The 16,896-nt window shown below is 37.6% G+C and overlaps 1 protein-coding gene across 2 annotated transcripts in view; it reads left to right on the top strand.

Annotated features, from left to right (window-relative positions):
* Nucleotides 1-16,896, top strand: part of ZNF407 (zinc finger protein 407) — a 553,482-nt gene that overhangs the window by 144,316 nt on the left and 392,270 nt on the right. The gene's annotated exons all lie outside the window — the stretch shown is intronic.

Here is a 16,896-nt window from a genome sequence, read left to right as displayed (position 1 = left end):
AACGAGTTGTGTTTGTTCTTCCCTGTTTTTTTTTTTTTTTTTTTTTTCCAACAGGTCTGTTATTTTCGGTTATGTCAGAGAGGTGTTGTTGTTTGTGTTTGTGAGTATTCGACAATGCGAGGGTTAGGGGAAACCCAAACCTCTGTGATTCAGTTCATGGCGGTTTCATCACTTTGATGATATTGTGTGAGTAATTTTAGGTGGATTATTTTTTAACAAATTAAGATGTAGGCTTATTAATAGAAGTAGATCCAGAAACGCTGGACTGAGGAGTCCGTGACACCCTCTAAACTCACTGTGTGTTTGTCAGTGAAGCAACTCTGGGGCAGAATTAACCTGTTAATAATTGACAAAGGGTTTTTTATTTGTTCCATTTTCATGGTCACAGTAAAAGTAACTTTTGGGCCCTGCCTACAAGGAACTGGAAATCTAGTTGGTAAATTAATCAAATATCATAGATTTCTAGAGTTGAAATGCACTAATAGCAAAAATTAACAGTGGTTTTAAGTAGTCAACATTAAGTTGTCTGCTAATTTATCATATAAAGCAGTACATTAATAACTTTGGTGATAGTTAAGCTTCATTACTTTGATATGTTCATTTAAAGTATATTAAAATGATTAGATTTTAAAATTAGGCTTTTTTTTGAGATAGATTTTTGCTGTAGGATCGGGTGCACTCGCTGGCATGAAAGAGAGAGACAGCGAGAAATCACCCCTGGGGGGGCCGGGTGGTGGCCACACCACAGTATCTTCTCCTCCAGTCTCCTCTCAGGACTTTGGGCACACATGCGCATGCACACGTGCATGCACACATGTGCCCGGCATGAGTTTTAAGCCGCCTGTCTGGGGCGCCAACCATGGTTGATTACGGGAGTCCAGTGATGTAACCACTACTCCACCAGCTGATTCCCAATACTGTTTGTTAAATGTATCCAACTCAGGTACATATGGGAGTTATAACCTCAAAATACTGTAAATTGATGTTAATTTAAGGGATATTTTTATTTTACCTAGATTTTGTAGATTTTTTTTCTTGCCATATATTTGAAGCAACTAGTCTCAAAAGGTTTTTGTTAGTTCAAGAAATATTTATGTTAGCTAATATTTTCCTACTGTCTTCTAAATCTTGCTTTGTTTCTGGTAATAATATCAGTCAAGTAAGAAACAAAAAAGCAGTTACATTTCTGGGGCAAGATTAGAAATGTTTGGAGGAGATAGCTGAGATTCACTGAGGAAATGCTTGATCTCAATTGGTATGTATATTGTGTTCTATTTTTAATGAGAACTACTGTCATGAATATGTTCTCAAAGATTAAAAATAAAAAAGATGATTTTTAATCCATGAATTTTATGTATAACTTTAATCCTAGGCCACTACCCTTTTTTTTTTTTTTTTTTTGGGGGGGGTTTTTTTTTTTGTTTTTTTTTTTTTTTTTTTTCCAACAGGTCTGTTATTTTCGGTTATGTCAGAGAGGTGTTGTTGTTTGTGTTTGTGAGTATTCGACAATGCGAGGGTTAGGGGAAACCCAAACCTCTGTGATTCAGTTCATGGCGGTTTCATCACTTTGATGATATTGTGTGAGTAATTTTAGGTGGATTATTTTTTAACAAATTAAGATGTAGGCTTATTAATAGAAGTAGATCCAGAAACGCTGGACTGAGGAGTCCGTGACACCCTCTAAACTCACTGTGTGTTTGTCAGTGAAGCAACTCTGGGGCAGAATTAACCTGTTAATAATTGACAAAGGGTTTTTTATTTGTTCCATTTTCATGGTCACAGTAAAAGTAACTTTTGGGCCCTGCCTACAAGGAACTGGAAATCTAGTTGGTAAATTAATCAAATATCATAGATTTCTAGAGTTGAAATGCACTAATAGCAAAAATTAACAGTGGTTTTAAGTAGTCAACATTAAGTTGTCTGCTAATTTATCATATAAAGCAGTACATTAATAACTTTGGTGATAGTTAAGCTTCATTACTTTGATATGTTCATTTAAAGTATATTAAAATGATTAGATTTTAAAATTAGGCTTTTTTTTGAGATAGATTTTTGCTGTAGGATCGGGTGCACTCGCTGGCATGAAAGAGAGAGACAGCGAGAAATCACCCCTGGGGGGGCCGGGTGGTGGCCACACCACAGTATCTTCTCCTCCAGTCTCCTCTCAGGACTTTGGGCACACATGCGCATGCACACGTGCATGCACACATGTGCCCGGCATGAGTTTTAAGCCGCCTGTCTGGGGCGCCAACCATGGTTGATTACGGGAGTCCAGTGATGTAACCACTACTCCACCAGCTGATTCCCAATACTGTTTGTTAAATGTATCCAACTCAGGTACATATGGGAGTTATAACCTCAAAATACTGTAAATTGATGTTAATTTAAGGGATATTTTTATTTTACCTAGATTTTGTAGATTTTTTTTCTTGCCATATATTTGAAGCAACTAGTCTCAAAAGGTTTTTGTTAGTTCAAGAAATATTTATGTTAGCTAATATTTTCCTACTGTCTTCTAAATCTTGCTTTGTTTCTGGTAATAATATCAGTCAAGTAAGAAACAAAAAAGCAGTTACATTTCTGGGGCAAGATTAGAAATGTTTGGAGGAGATAGCTGAGATTCACTGAGGAAATGCTTGATCTCAATTGGTATGTATATTGTGTTCTATTTTTAATGAGAACTACTGTCATGAATATGTTCTCAAAGATTAAAAATAAAAAAGATGATTTTTAATCCATGAATTTTATGTATAACTTTAATCCTAGGCATTTAAAGTATGTGAATAGTATTGAAATTGATTTTGTATTAGTAACAATTAGATGTGTCCTCACTTTTTTGGAATGAAATACTGAATTATACATATGGCATAGGCATACATATTTATAGATAGATATGCTATCTATTATTCACTTCATTCTCATCTTTAAAACCAAAATATAGGCATGTGCATATATACTGTGTGTTTCGTGTCCTTATATTTGCTTATGTATGTGCATACGTGCATATTTTTTAACCTTTCTATGTTGGTCCAGGTGATTATAACCTAACCTTTATTTGCTTAATTTTAAGGATGTAAAAACTCTGTATAAAAAATGGCAGTAAAAGTAGTCATTCTATTTCATATCGCAGTTACTTATTTTTGATGATTTCTCTTAAGGAGGAGTCTGTTTTCCACAGTATTGGTTTGAATGGGAAGATTTTAAGTTAAGACTGCACTCCTGAGTCAGTTAGATAGTGATCGCTTTTTTATGGGCGTGTTATAATAGCCTTGCATTCTGTGATTCCACAGAGAGTACACAGACATGGTCTATTCTAGATTAATTGGACTATAAAATCTGCTTATTTCCCATATGATACCTGTTGCTGTTTTCAGTAATAAAACTGAATTATGTGTACAGATCTAAAACAACCGATGAGCTATGAAGTCATTTTCCTTATATAGCCATAGTTAAATAGTTTGTTATGACTACATTTTTTAGGCAACCTGTTAACATTTTAACCTCTTATTTGACAAAAATTTAAGGTTTAAGAAAAACAAAAACTTGAAAGCTAGAGTCTTTTAAAAAGTGTGACTTATTTATATTTGCAATTTTCCTCACCTTTTACACTATTATTTACTTTTAGACAGGCATGGGGGGGTGTTCTTCACAAAGTTCATGGACTATACATATCATGAAAAATCCATGTGTGAATTTAAAAAATTTTTGATGGCTATAGCATTCTTGATTGATAGTTGTTCTCTCACCATTTTGGCCATGGTATTTTCTGACTTCTGTCTTCCGTTGTTTACGATTAATCAGCCCTTATTTGGATTTTCCCTTATGTGGTGTGAAGGCGACTGTTGCTTATATGTGATGCTTTTTTTTTTCTCTCTTGTTACTTACAAGATTTCTCCTTGTTTGTCTTTTTAGTAGCTTGACTGTGATTTTTCAGACATGAACCTCTTAGTATTTGTATTTCCTTGTTTTCACTATAGAGTATATATGCTGTGAGAGAGAGAGAGAAAGAACACGAGAAATCACCCCCAGGGAGAATGGCCACGCTGTAGTCCCTTCTTCTCTTGGGATTTTGGGCACATGCACCTGGTGTGATTTTTTTCAAGCAGCTGGGTTCAGTACTTGAACTGTACAGTTGGCCATGTGGAATCCAGCGCCTCAACCTCTATGCCAACTAGTATTCCCAGCATTTACATTTCTTGATGTTTGTTGATTTTTTTTTTAATGTGTAGGTTAATGTGTTGCATCAAATTTGGGGAGTCAGTTTTTAGCCACTTTTCTTTTTTTAATTGGCAGAGGGTATATGTGCCTGCCAGAGAGAGACAGGGAGAGACAGCGAAGAGAGAGAATTCCCCAGTGTGTTTCTCACATCGTTACTAGGCCAGCTCTTGAACTGTGGCTGACTCTGTAGTCTGGATCCCTTTGCCATTGTGCTAAGGGGCTGGCCCATTAGGCACTTTTTTTTTTTTTTTTTTTTTTATTTGTCAGAGGATGCATGCATGGAGGGGAGGAAAGCATTCCCCCTTTAGCTATGGTCATGCTGGGTTTCCCTTCTCCAGGTCTCCATCTTCTCAGGTTTTGGGCTGTGCACACATATGTATCTGCTATGCTGTAGGCTGCTGAGATTCAAAGTGCATTGGCCCATGTGGGATCTAACTCCCATAACCAGTAGACCATGCTGGTCCCCTTCTGTTTTTAAAATGTGTTTTCCATGTTCTTTCTTTACTCTCCTACTTGGATTCTGTTTTGTTGTTCTCCTAATTTGCCAGAGGTTATGTGTAGTCGCTGGAGGGAGATAAGGAAGCTAAGAAAGGACCCCGCCAACATGGGGAATAATCATGCCACAATCTCTCCCATTTCATTTCTCCTTACTTTCAGGATTTGGGGCATGCACACATATGTGCCCAGCGTGTTTTTCAAGCTGCTGTGTCCAGGACTTGAACTGGGATGATTGTAATGATTCTATTTTCACTTATCTTCTGACTTCTCAAATCTGATGTTTTCCCATGTTGTAATTTTTTATTTCTGTTATAGTACATTTTACCTCTTGCATTTTTAATATGCTTATTTACTTATTCATTATCCCTATTTGTTTAATCATTGTCACAAGTTTTTCTTTAATTTTTGAACCCTTCAACGAATTATTTGAAGATTTTTACTGTAGCTGCTTGAAGACCCTGCTGCATTGACATTGAGCCCATTACAATTTGCTGTTGACTTTCTTCCTTAGTCTGAGTGGCAGGATCTTTCTGTCCATTTCTGTTTGTTCATTTATTTATTATGTCTTAAAATGTTTTATGATTTCTTTTTTGTTGTTGTCAGAAATAGGACAGTTTATATAACATACTTTGGTTAGTTTAGATTTTGGATTTTGATTAATTTTTAAAGGAGTTTTTGTTTGTTTTGGTTTGGTTTTTCCCCCTTACAGTGAGCTTGCATGGTTTTCAGAGCATGGAATTTCTCTTTCTGTAGTATACTGCCTGTGATGTCTCTGTTCCATTTTTAACCCTAATGTATATATGATTTGGGTAGAGCCTGTGCTCAGGCACCTTGACTCTGTAAGGTTTTTGCAATCTGCCATTCTCTTCTTGTGTACATCGAAGTGCACCCTGAACGCGTTTCTAAACCCAATCGACCTGACTTTTACCCTTTTACAAATCCTTTAGGGTTTTCTCTCTTCTCTTCTCTTCTCTTCTCTTCTCTTCTCTTCTCTTCTCTTCTCTTCTCTTCTCTTCTCTTCTCTTCTCTTCTCTTCTCTTCTCTTCTCTTCTCTTCTCTTCTCTTCTCTTCTCTTCTCTTCTCTTCTCTTCTCTTCTCTTCTCTTCTCTTCTCTTCTCTTCTCTTCTCTTCTCTTCTCTTCTCTTCTCTTCTCTTCTCTCTCTCTCTCTCTCTCTCTCTCTCTCTCTCTCTCTCTTTCTTTCTTTTCCCTGGAAATGAGAAATTTATTTCTGGATGTAAATATCATTCCCCCACTCTTGAAAACATGCACGGTTCCCACTTCCCTCTCCCCTTTAGAACTTTCTCACTTGGAGACAAATTAAGGATGCAGGAGGTTTGGTATGTCCATCTGCTCTTTCACTCCTGGGCCTGGTGTTCTCTGCTGTGGTGTGAGACAGGCAGGCGCCTGTCAATTTTATGCAATTTCGTACCTGTCTTTGAGAATATTCACTGTGTTGCCAGACTGAATGTTCTGAGTCAGCCATCATTCTTTGGAAAGTTTATTCTCCCACCACCCCACCTTTTTTTGTCTTCTAGAACATAGTTAACTATGTGTTTGACCTTTTAAAACTACCCTTTAGATACCTAAGCCTCTCTGTATTTTTATATTGGTCATTGGAAGTCTTGATGCATTTTTGTATAGGAAAACAGAGAAATGTATCATGACTTTCCTAACGACCTAATAATTCAATCTTTTTCTCTCCATTTCTCATATTGAATGGTTTCCACTGATCTGTTTTCAAAGTCATGGATTCTTTGGTTTGTCATCCTCATTTTGCTACTAAAGTCTACTTTTTATGTTTTGTTGTTGTCATTGTTGTTTCTAAAATTTTCATTTGGCTTTGGTTATTTTATCTGCTTTCTTGTAATTTTGCCACATTTTCCTACCTCTTCCTATGTAAAGTAATTTTGTGTTGCATCTTGAACATTATGGGTTTTGTGTTGTGTAAGTGCTGGATTGTGTTCCTGCTTCCAAGACGGTGGGTGTCTTCATTGCAGTGGGCCACACCTGTGATCAGCATCAGGTGGCAGCTGCTGTCTGTGCTTGTCAGTTGCTTATATCTCATATTGGATATTCAGCTTTAATTGCAATGTGCCTTCACTCTCCCTTGTTCATATATGGTTTAGGTTTCCTGAGTTTATTCACAGAATCTTGGGATCCTTTGGCTCTTACGGCATCACTTTTTGCTCTTCTGTGGCTGTTGTTGCACTGGAGCAAGTACCTCTGACCCAGAAATTCCGCTGGTTTCCCTGTTGTGATTTTACCTCCTTTCCTGTTGACTTTTCAAGATCAGCCTTCTCTCTGATGTCCTTAGATTAAAGCCGCTGAATAAGAAGGCAGGAGGCATGGATGGACTTTCTCAGGGTTTCACTTGATTCAGGACTCCACTCTAAAACCTATAGCTTCTGTTAGTCTCCAGTATCCTCTGATATTTCAAAAAGTATTTTGTGTAGACTTCACAGCTCTGATGTGTGAGGGTTTTAGTTTGTTAGAACTCAGCATTCTAACCAGGAGCAGAAAGTCTCTATTTTTAAAAAATAATTCTAAATATGATTCTCAAGGCATTATATGTTCATTGTGAGAAACTGAGAATGCTTAATAAATTGTAATGAATATGAGCAGCAATCAGCTGTAATCCAGTTTAATATTTTGATATAATTCTTTTAGTACTACACAACTGAATGTGCGCTGTATATAAAAGTTTTAAATCTCTTTTTACTTAAAATTACATGACAAGTATTTCTCCATGCTGTTAAATATTCTTGGTAGGTATTTTTATGGCAGCGTGGCATTCCATTTGTTTGGACATAACAATTTATATGACCATTTCCTAATGCTTCCCATGTTGCTGGTTTGTTTTTTTACTTTTATATATGACCCTGTGCTAGACATCTTCGTGTATACATCGTTGTGCCCTTTTCATATTATTTACTCAGGATAGTTCCTAGACGTAGAAATACTTGATTTCTGTGTGTGTGGTGATGGTTAAAGTTGTTTTTACACACACCCAAAATGCGTTTCTGAAAGTTTGATCGATTTAACACGTGTGACAGTTGGAAGCTTCAGCTATAAGCACTGGCTTCGTTTGTTTGCTGTTTAGAGCTCTCATCAGCTGTTTGTGATTAACAGTGTGATCTGTCTGTTTATTGCATTACACAGGGTCCTGCTGCAGGCAGTTCTCCTGCCTCTGTCCTCTGAGGCGACTGCCCCCACCCATTGGCTTTTTTTTTTTTTTTTTTTTTTTTATTTAAAAAAAAAAAAAGAAACTTATTTTTTTCTGGGAGATAGAGTAAGAGAGTGAGAATGAGAAAGAGAGAAAGAGAGAAAGAGAAAGTGAGAAAGCAAGCTGCCCTGTCTGGGAATTGAACCGTGGCCAGTCTTGGATTCCAGAGCCCTTAACCACCATGCCACCTGCCGACCCCCATCTTAGTTTTTTTTTTTTTTTTTTTTTTTAACAGTGGGCTGATTGAAACATAAAAGTAATTTTAACCTCTTAATTTTCTTTTTAAATTTAGGATTTAGGTCATTTTTTTGGTTGTAAAATATGCTTTCTATTTTTATATTTTTCTGTTTGGCTTCATATTTGGTCATGTTGTGTTATATAACTGTAATTCATGCTTCGTTTGTGTACACTATGACTTCTTATTTTGGGCTGACCCATTGACATCCTGACTGGATGTTGGTTTTGGCTGGGATTCTTCTGTGACTGTATGCTGCTTTTGATATTTCCTTAGGGGCTAGGGAGGATGTCAGGGCGGTCTTTGTTTCTGCAGTATTACTGTGTTCATTTGGTGCCTAGCTACAATGAGGGGCAGTGGTAAGTAAGATAAGATACAGTGTATCTTCAGAGCTAGTGTCTAGGTTAGTGATGTGAGCTCAGGCTGGTTTTCCACTCTTGCAATTCTACTGTTCCCTTCCATGTTGCACCCACTGAGGGTTTGTTGTGTCTGATCCTCTTGGGTTCACACTGTCTGCTGCTGTGCTTTCTACATCCAGGAATCATGACTATGAGTGCAGTTTAATTACAGGACACCATGATGAATCATCTCATTAAATAAGAGTGATTCTAGCTAATTCCTCACACAGTATATTTACTGTGTGGAGAATTGTATAGGACTGACCAGCATGTCTAAATTATTAGAGCCAGTATTTTTATGTCTAAACCTGGGGATACTATACATAGAAAGAATACTTTTTCTTTTGATTAATAAAACCAAAAAGCAGAACAAAGTATTAAGATCCATAAACCGAATTACACAGAAATATGAAGCAGTAATATACTGGGAAAGAATTTTGGAGTGTGTATGTATGTACTAACTCCATTTTACACGTAAAGCAACTTTATGAGCATTCCTTGTTTTGCTACTAGTGTCCCTTTTTCATCCTATATCGTCAAGGGTATCAACTATTATGGTATTTGCCCTTCCTAATGGAATGTGGTAGAATAACACTAGATCATCATGGAAAGGGGGAGGGGGCAGTGGAGGCTTCAGATAGATTTTAGACTTGAGGTCAAGTTCACTTCCAAAATTGAGTGAAGAAGGCTTAATGATGGCAGGCAGAATCCTCTTCTGCCACTCCATTCCCTTGTCCAAAATGCTGAGACAGCCACTTGGAGGGTAGTCATAGTTCTGTGAGTTTCAGCAAGGTTATGTGGTGTCTGCACCAGTAGCAAGTCATCCCGCGAAGGCTCAGGCCTCATGCAGTAACCTGGTACATGTGATCACTCTGGTGGTATTGGTGCACGTGCAACATAGGGGCAGGGTTGAAGCCTTGGACTAGCTTCATGTCAGCTCAAGCATAGTTTTGCCACCAAACGAGTAAAAATAAAATGTTTCATTCTTATTACTTTTCAGATTTCAGAAAAATGGATTATGAAACTTTGCCAAATATTTATTAGAAGGAGAGAGGAGAGATATGAGTAGGGAGTAAATCACCAAGTGGGGCAAGGAAAGAACTTAGGACTCCTCCTGTGGGGGACACTGGCCAGTGTAAGTGCTGTCTGGCATCCTGCAGAGAAAGGAGGTAAGGTTGGAGTCACTGAAGGTTTTTGAGCAGAGGAACAGAGTGGATCAGACAGAACTTCTTTTAAAAAGCTATGTAAAATGCTTGTGGTATGTAGGCTGGATTTGGACAGGAAAACAAGGAGTAGAGAAGGCAGTTGAGAGACTTTGGAATCACTATGTGAGGGGGATAATGAAGGCTTAGAGAGTGTAGTACTGGGAATAGAAATAAAATACGAACTTAAGAAACATTAGAAGAAACTATAGGATTTGGGAATTCATTTGAGGTGAGAAGATAAACAAATGAAAGATAATCGTAAATTTCAAAGTGTATAATTGGGTGATAGTTTAGGAATTTAGGGGTTAACAGATCAGGATATTAAGTTTGGGAATCCTCACAAATGAAAGGCCACATTCCAAAAATAAGTACTACATGCCATATGCTCTCCAAAAAACTGAGGGTGGTCAGTGGCTGGATAACATGATGGACAGGTGTTTGGGACCTAGTGCTTTGGGTTTTACCCTGGTCCTGTCAGTCATTATCTTTACCTTCTAGTCACTAAGATTGCTTACCTTAAGCATTATTATATATGTTTTTTTGAGGTTTCTCCTAAGATTGATTTTTTTAAAAGGATTTTTTGCTATAGGGTGTGTGTGTATGCTTGCTGGAGAGGTAGAGACAGAGAGGGAAAATAAGAAATCACCCTCTGTGGAGGTTGGCCTTGCCATAGATTTTGAGCACACATCCACATGCACCCAGTATGATTTTTCAAGTCTTTGGGTCTGGGACTCAGACTGCAATTGACCATGTGGGGATTCCAACACTTTAACCACTATGCCTGCCACCTGCTGGTCCCCTAGGGTTGATTTTTTTAATAAGTTCATTTTCTTCTGCTTTTTTCTTTTCTTTCTCTCTTTTTATTTTTTCTTTTCTTTTTCATCTATTTATTTATTTATTTATTATTTATTATTTATTATTTTTGATGCTTTTGGGATTTGGGGCATGCAGATATGCTCATGTGCCCAGAATGTTTCTCAAACCACTCAATCCTCATGGTCTGCCATGTGAGATCTAGGCGTCTTAACTGCCAGGCCATGAGGCTGACCTTCCATTTTTATAAATATTCAGTTTGTGATGTAGAGAGATTTTCCGCCTCTCTTTCATGGGAAATGTTCAGAATGTAGCCAGACAGGCTTCTGAGGATTGTGAGAAAGGTTGGGGCCTGAAAGACATTTGTGGTTCTTATTCGTAGAGATGTAAGTTGAGGACTGGGCAGTGACGATGGTGACAAGTGTAAAGGAGAGGCTGGAGGCAGAGCCCGAGAGGTCTGTTACACGGAGGCCTTCGACTGAGGCAGAGGAGCGAATGTGGGGAAGACATAAAGTGAAGGATCAGGGAATTTCAAGGACTAATTACTGGCCAATAGTGTTGACTGATAATGAGTTAAATAACAATAATAATAATAAAGAGGGTCTCCTTGAGCCTCTTCCTGGCCCTGTATTTCCAACATGTCTCTATCCATGGGTCTGCCAGTAGTTGTTGTGATCCCCCCAACCCCCTTCTCAGTGCTGTTTAGGTACCGGGAAAGCCATTGATCGGAAAATGGAATCTAATCCAAATTGTTGGTTTGTTACAATGCCTCTCAGCGTCTCATTTTTGTGGGAAGTGCCCAGTGTGTACTTTAGAGCTAAGCTGGGGCTTCTGCTACAGTGAGAGGAGATAGTGCTGTTAGGAGGGACTGTCTGTGAAAGAGAACAAATAGCAGTTTGGTATTAATTCTTCACTGTTAGTTACTGTTTATTGAGCATCTGCTGTGTTTTGAGGGAAGCTCTTGCTCTTATTAAAGGAGTGAATCACTGACAGATGAGAGGTTACCTAGATAGTTTCTCAGTCATTCTTTTTATTTAAAAAATGTTTTATTATCTAATTTTATTTATTTATTTTAAATGATCATTTATCTATTTTTACATTTTCCCACATTTACTTTACATATCAAAAAATTTTTGCTCATAGTCCATAGTTCTTGACAGTTAATAAACAGCTTTTAAAGTAAAAAAACCCCTGAATTTTAAAGATAATATTCAAAATATTTGTTATAATTTTGTTTGTGAATCTATAACAACAGAGACAGTAGTTTTAAGTATTTTTGAGAAAATATTTATGTGTCAACTGCTTAAACTGGGTGTTGAAAAGCAAACACCCAGCAGAAATTCACATGTAAACCTTCTCAATTCAGCCCTGCCTACCAAGTGTTCTGTGATACACCATCTGCTAGCAAAGATCAGTCTCTTTTTCTTCCTTCAACGTTTTCCTCAAGGTAATCCACTGGTTGTGGCTGCTCTTTTACAATCTCTCCTGACTATAATACTGAGCCGGAAAAGTCCAGGTATTTTATGGTATGAATTCTTTTATACAGCTTCTCTAACCCTCTGCCAGGCAGAACTGCTTATGGTGCCAGGCCATTTTTCCAAGAGCTTCTGCTGGCTTCCTTGAGATTTACCTTAGTTACATAGTTTTCTGGTTTAATCTTCAGATATGACATTCCAGTCAAAGCCCTGTCTAATAGCGAATACTTCCAATTTCTGATTTAAGGCGATAGGTATTATCGAACTTATGCAAATAACTCTTCAGCCACAAAATAAGAATACTCCTAAATATTTTCAATTCTAGAAGGGTCAGGAAGGGAGAAAAGTTTATGTTCCTGTTTAACAAAGCAAACAAAAAGAAAAGCATTTTCACAAATTGCTGAAGCAATCAACAGCTCAAAAGGAAGTAAAATCCTTAAACTGGGAAAGCAAAGAATAGTAAAAAAAGTCAGTAATGTTTTACTCAAAAGTCATAAAATTTTATTTTACCTGTTTGGTCTTATGTAATTAATCCCTCTTCTGTTAAATTTGCAGTGTTACTGTGGTCCCATCTTTCCATTTAAATCCTGGAAGTTGGCATTCTGCATTATCATTGGTACTTCTTGTCCCTAGCATTAAGTTGGTCACTTGCGTGGTTACCTTTTGTTCTTTTATTTCTATCTGTGTGTCTTTAGTTTTCCTGGTAAAGCCCTCCCTTTAGAACTTCTTGAAGAGCTGGCTGGTCTGGTGTTGGTAAATTCTTTCAGGATTTGTTTATCTGAGAATGTTTTATCAGTTATTCCCATATGAAGGAAAATCTTGCTGGCTATAGTATTCTTTGTTGAAACTGTTTTTCACTTAACACTTTGAATATATTTTTCCATTCTTTCCTTGCTCACATTGTTTCTCATGAGAGGTCTGATGTTAGCCTGATGGGATAACCTTTACAAGGAACCTGATGTTTCTCTCTTGCCTTTTTTTTTTTTTTGAGAGGTTTTTGCTATAGGGCGCATGCACTTGCCAGAAAGACAGAGAGAGAGACAGGAAGCGAGAAATCACCCCCAGGGGGATGGCAACACCACAATCCCTTCTCCATTCTCCTCTCAGGATCTTGGGCATGCATGCACATGCTCCCAGCCTGAGTTTAAGCCACTAGGTCTGGGACTCAAACTGTGGTCTACTATGTGGGAGTCCAGCAACATAGCCATTATGCCAACTGCTGGTCCCATCTCTTGCCAGTTTTAGTATCTTTTCTTTGTGTATTTGGCCAGTCTGACTATGATGTGCCTTGGAGAAGATCTTCTTGGGTTGAGTCTATGTGGGGGTCCTTTGTACTTCTTGAGTCTGTATATTTGAATACCTCTCTAGATTTGGAAAATTTTCTTTCAGAATTTCTTGGAAAAGATTATCAATGCCCTTATTAGTTTCTTTACCTTCTGGGGTACCAGTTATCTGGATGTTTGGACTCTTAATGGCATCTGGTATTTCTTGTATAGTATTCTCATTCTTTTGGGTTATTTTCTTTTTTTCTTTTTTTGGGGGAGATATTTTTTTCTAGGTCTGAGGTTCTGTCTTCAACGTCCGAGATTCAATCTTGTACATGGACTAATCTGCTTTTAATACTTTCAAGGGAGGTTTTCATTTTCTGTGTTACAACCTTCATCTTTAACAGCTCTGTTTGATTCTTTTTTATGGTGTGTAGTTCCTCTTTCAGATTGTGCAAGAACTTCCTCACCTCCTGGAACTCATTGTCACTTTTCTCCTGAATCTTTTGGAGTTCATTGTCTATCAGCACTTGCATCTCGTTTAGTTTTGTCACTATGAATATTCTGAATTCTCTATCGGACATTTCCATGAGTTCACTGTACTGTCTGTGGATGACACTTAGGGGAGAAATATTTCCTTAGTTTCTCATATTTCTTGTGCCTCTGTGGTGGTTTCTGGTCACCTGATGGATTATACTTTTCTCTCTAATTTCTTTGAGTTAATTTTGAGCTTTCAGAGGTGTGTGGGGGGAGGTGTTCCGCAATCTCTCTGCAGTTTCGTTTCCCGTATGCTCACCAAACAACCTGCACTTTTGACTTTGGAACTGGACATTACAAAGACTTCACAGTTTTCTAGGGAATAGGTGCACCAGGGCTGCCTGCAGGGTTTCAGCAGAGAGTTCAGAGGCGTGTGTTAGGAGACAAGTCATGTTCTCTCTGCAGCTCTGTCCTTCTCCATGCTGCTCACTCTGCAGTCTTTCTTCTCTGAATTTTAGTTATTTTGTAGTGAGTTCACTTATGACTAAGTGCTTCAAGAAAGTTTCTGCATCTGTAAGATCATGTGTTTCCCTTTAATGTAGGATAATTCTGCGACAAATTCTCTCCTCCACTGCGCTTTGCAATGTAGTATCCACAGAAAGAGATTTCGAGTTCAGATTTATAAAAAGGCATTTCTTCCTTCATGCAGGAGGTTCAGTAAGCGTTGAGGATTTCAGTGCTCCTAAAGTATTCAGCTGCTCGGCTACTGTGCACCAAGGCCTGTCAAGCCTCTTAGTTTGTGTAGACTGAAGAGCAGAGTGGGAAAGTAAGGTTAAAAAAGAGTGAAAGGAAAAGAAAAGAAAAAGAGAAAAAAAACCAAACTAGACAAAAACAACCAAAATGAGAAAAAAATTTTTTTCAGAAGGTAAAAAATAAAAACTGCTGCACGCTAGCTCGGCCCTGCGAACACACCAGCACACACCTCAGATTTAAAATGGCTTCTGAAATTAGCAAGAGAGAAAAGTCCTGAGGTGAGAACAAGTGTTTGAAAAAATAAATAATAATAATAATAAAAATTTAAAGAGAAAGCAAAAGAGAGACAGACATAGACAGGGAGAGGACAGAGGTCGCCCTACTTGTCTCAGTGTTTCAGGGATCTAGAAGGTGGGATTTAGAGCATAGCTTCAGTCGCCCTGGTCACTGAACATGCCAGGACACATCTCCTCGGTTATTCTTGTAGTTCACTTACACTTCTTTGTTGTTGTTGTTGTTGTTGTTATTGTCATTAATTTTTTAAAAGAATTATTTTTACTCATTTTATTTATTATTATTGTTTTTTTTTTGCTATAGAGCATGTGCACTCATCAGAGACAGAGAAACAGTGAGAGGAAAAGTGAGAAAGCAAATCAAGAGGTTTGGGATTGAAACCATAGTCAGCCAAGTGGGAGTCCAGCGCTTTAACCACCACACCACCTGCTGGCCCCCATTAGTATTTTTATAGAACCTTTTCTTAACTAAAGGAATTTTTTTGAATAGTGTAGATTCTTATGTGAGTAGATGCTCTAGAAGGGAAAGGGGAAATGTGTTTTTTTTCTTCCATTTTTACTAGTTTACTGATTGATTTGCTATGAATTTGTTAAATATTTTGGGACATTCATCATATAGAATATGCTAAGTTCTGTTTGTTTAGAAAATATTTATTAAAGAAACTTATTAATCTAGTAAAATAATTGTGATATATAAAAGCCCTAACAAAAAACAGTACACTTTTATTTTTTGGTAGTCCTTTTGAATTTATTTAAGTCTGATGTATTTGCTTGTATTCAGTATAAATAAAAGCCCAATGGAAAAATATTTCTTTATTATTTTTAGAAACAATGGTAGAATAATAATATTGCTCAAAAATTACTCTCATTGTGTGGCTGTTTTGGGTGGTAATAGTGAAAGAGGTAATTTCATAATAAAATTTGGTAATGATGTATACATCATCAATCCTTTGAAGTCCTGATGGGCTCTTTAAAGGTGACACTTTCAGATATTTAAATGTAATCTCTTCCAGTAATACTGAAGCCCAGGTTTGTGGTGTAATGATGCAGTATTCACTCAACACATGTCTGGAACACTGCGTGCCTGCCAGGCCTTGCTGTTGGCCCCGAGGACACCACCAGTTAGATAATGTGCAGGACCGTGGTATCTGCTCTTTCATGCTTTGAGAGGAAATTGTGCATTGAAACAAATTAGGACTTTTGAATGTTTGTGAAGCTCAGTCTGTTCCAGTTTTTAATATTCTCATTAAGGTTTCTTGCTTAGCCTTCCTAGAAAATGTTTTCTCTATAATGGCTTCTCTAGCTTGCATTTTTTAAAAAAGCATTAGTTATTTTACAGTGAAGATTAAAATGCAAGGAGTGCACAACCTCTGAAAAATTAGCACAGTGACAAACCTTTTTCTCCCTTCACACGGATACTTGGATGTTTCTCTTTTCTCTTTCTCGGAGTAATGAAGCAGTCACCGCCTTGAATTCTATCGGTTTTCATGGAGCTGCTGCCCTTCACAATTGTCGTGTCTCTCTAGATCTGCGTGCACTTCATTTATGGTCTGGCTCACTGCTCTGTTTAGTTTTGCTGTCACCGCTAACCACGTCTTGGCCATGCCCTTTAGTGGTACCTTGTTCAACAGTGACTACTTGTAATGGGCTTAACTTGTATCCTGTTTTGTTCTTTTGAGACTACTGGCAACTTTGACCTTTGTCTAAATTGTTGTTAGTCCATAAAGTATTCTTTTGCCTCTGTTCTCTTTGTAATGCTTTAGGACTTTAGAAGAAACAATGGGTTGTGTCAGAAGCTTTCCCAATGTAGGTGGTATAGAAGGGAAGGATTTTGGTGAACAGTAAGATCAATTGGATAAAGTGAAAGCATAGGAGACTAAAAGTCCTAACATCCCCCTCAAGAATAATTTCTGAATCTTTATTTAACAGTATTAGCCTTGGTTTTATGAATAACCTTCCCATTATTATGTTTAACATTAAAAAGAACATTACTTGGGGGCCAGCAGGTGACATGGTGGTTAAGGCGTTGGACTCCGACATGG

This window comes from Tupaia chinensis, unplaced genomic scaffold (genome assembly GCF_000334495.1).
Source record: "Tupaia chinensis unplaced genomic scaffold, TupChi_1.0 Scaffold145592_1, whole genome shotgun sequence".
NCBI lineage: Eukaryota > Metazoa > Chordata > Mammalia > Scandentia > Tupaiidae > Tupaia > Tupaia belangeri.
Note: the sequence above shows the minus strand (reverse complement) of the source record. Positions and strands in the feature narration are given on the sequence as shown.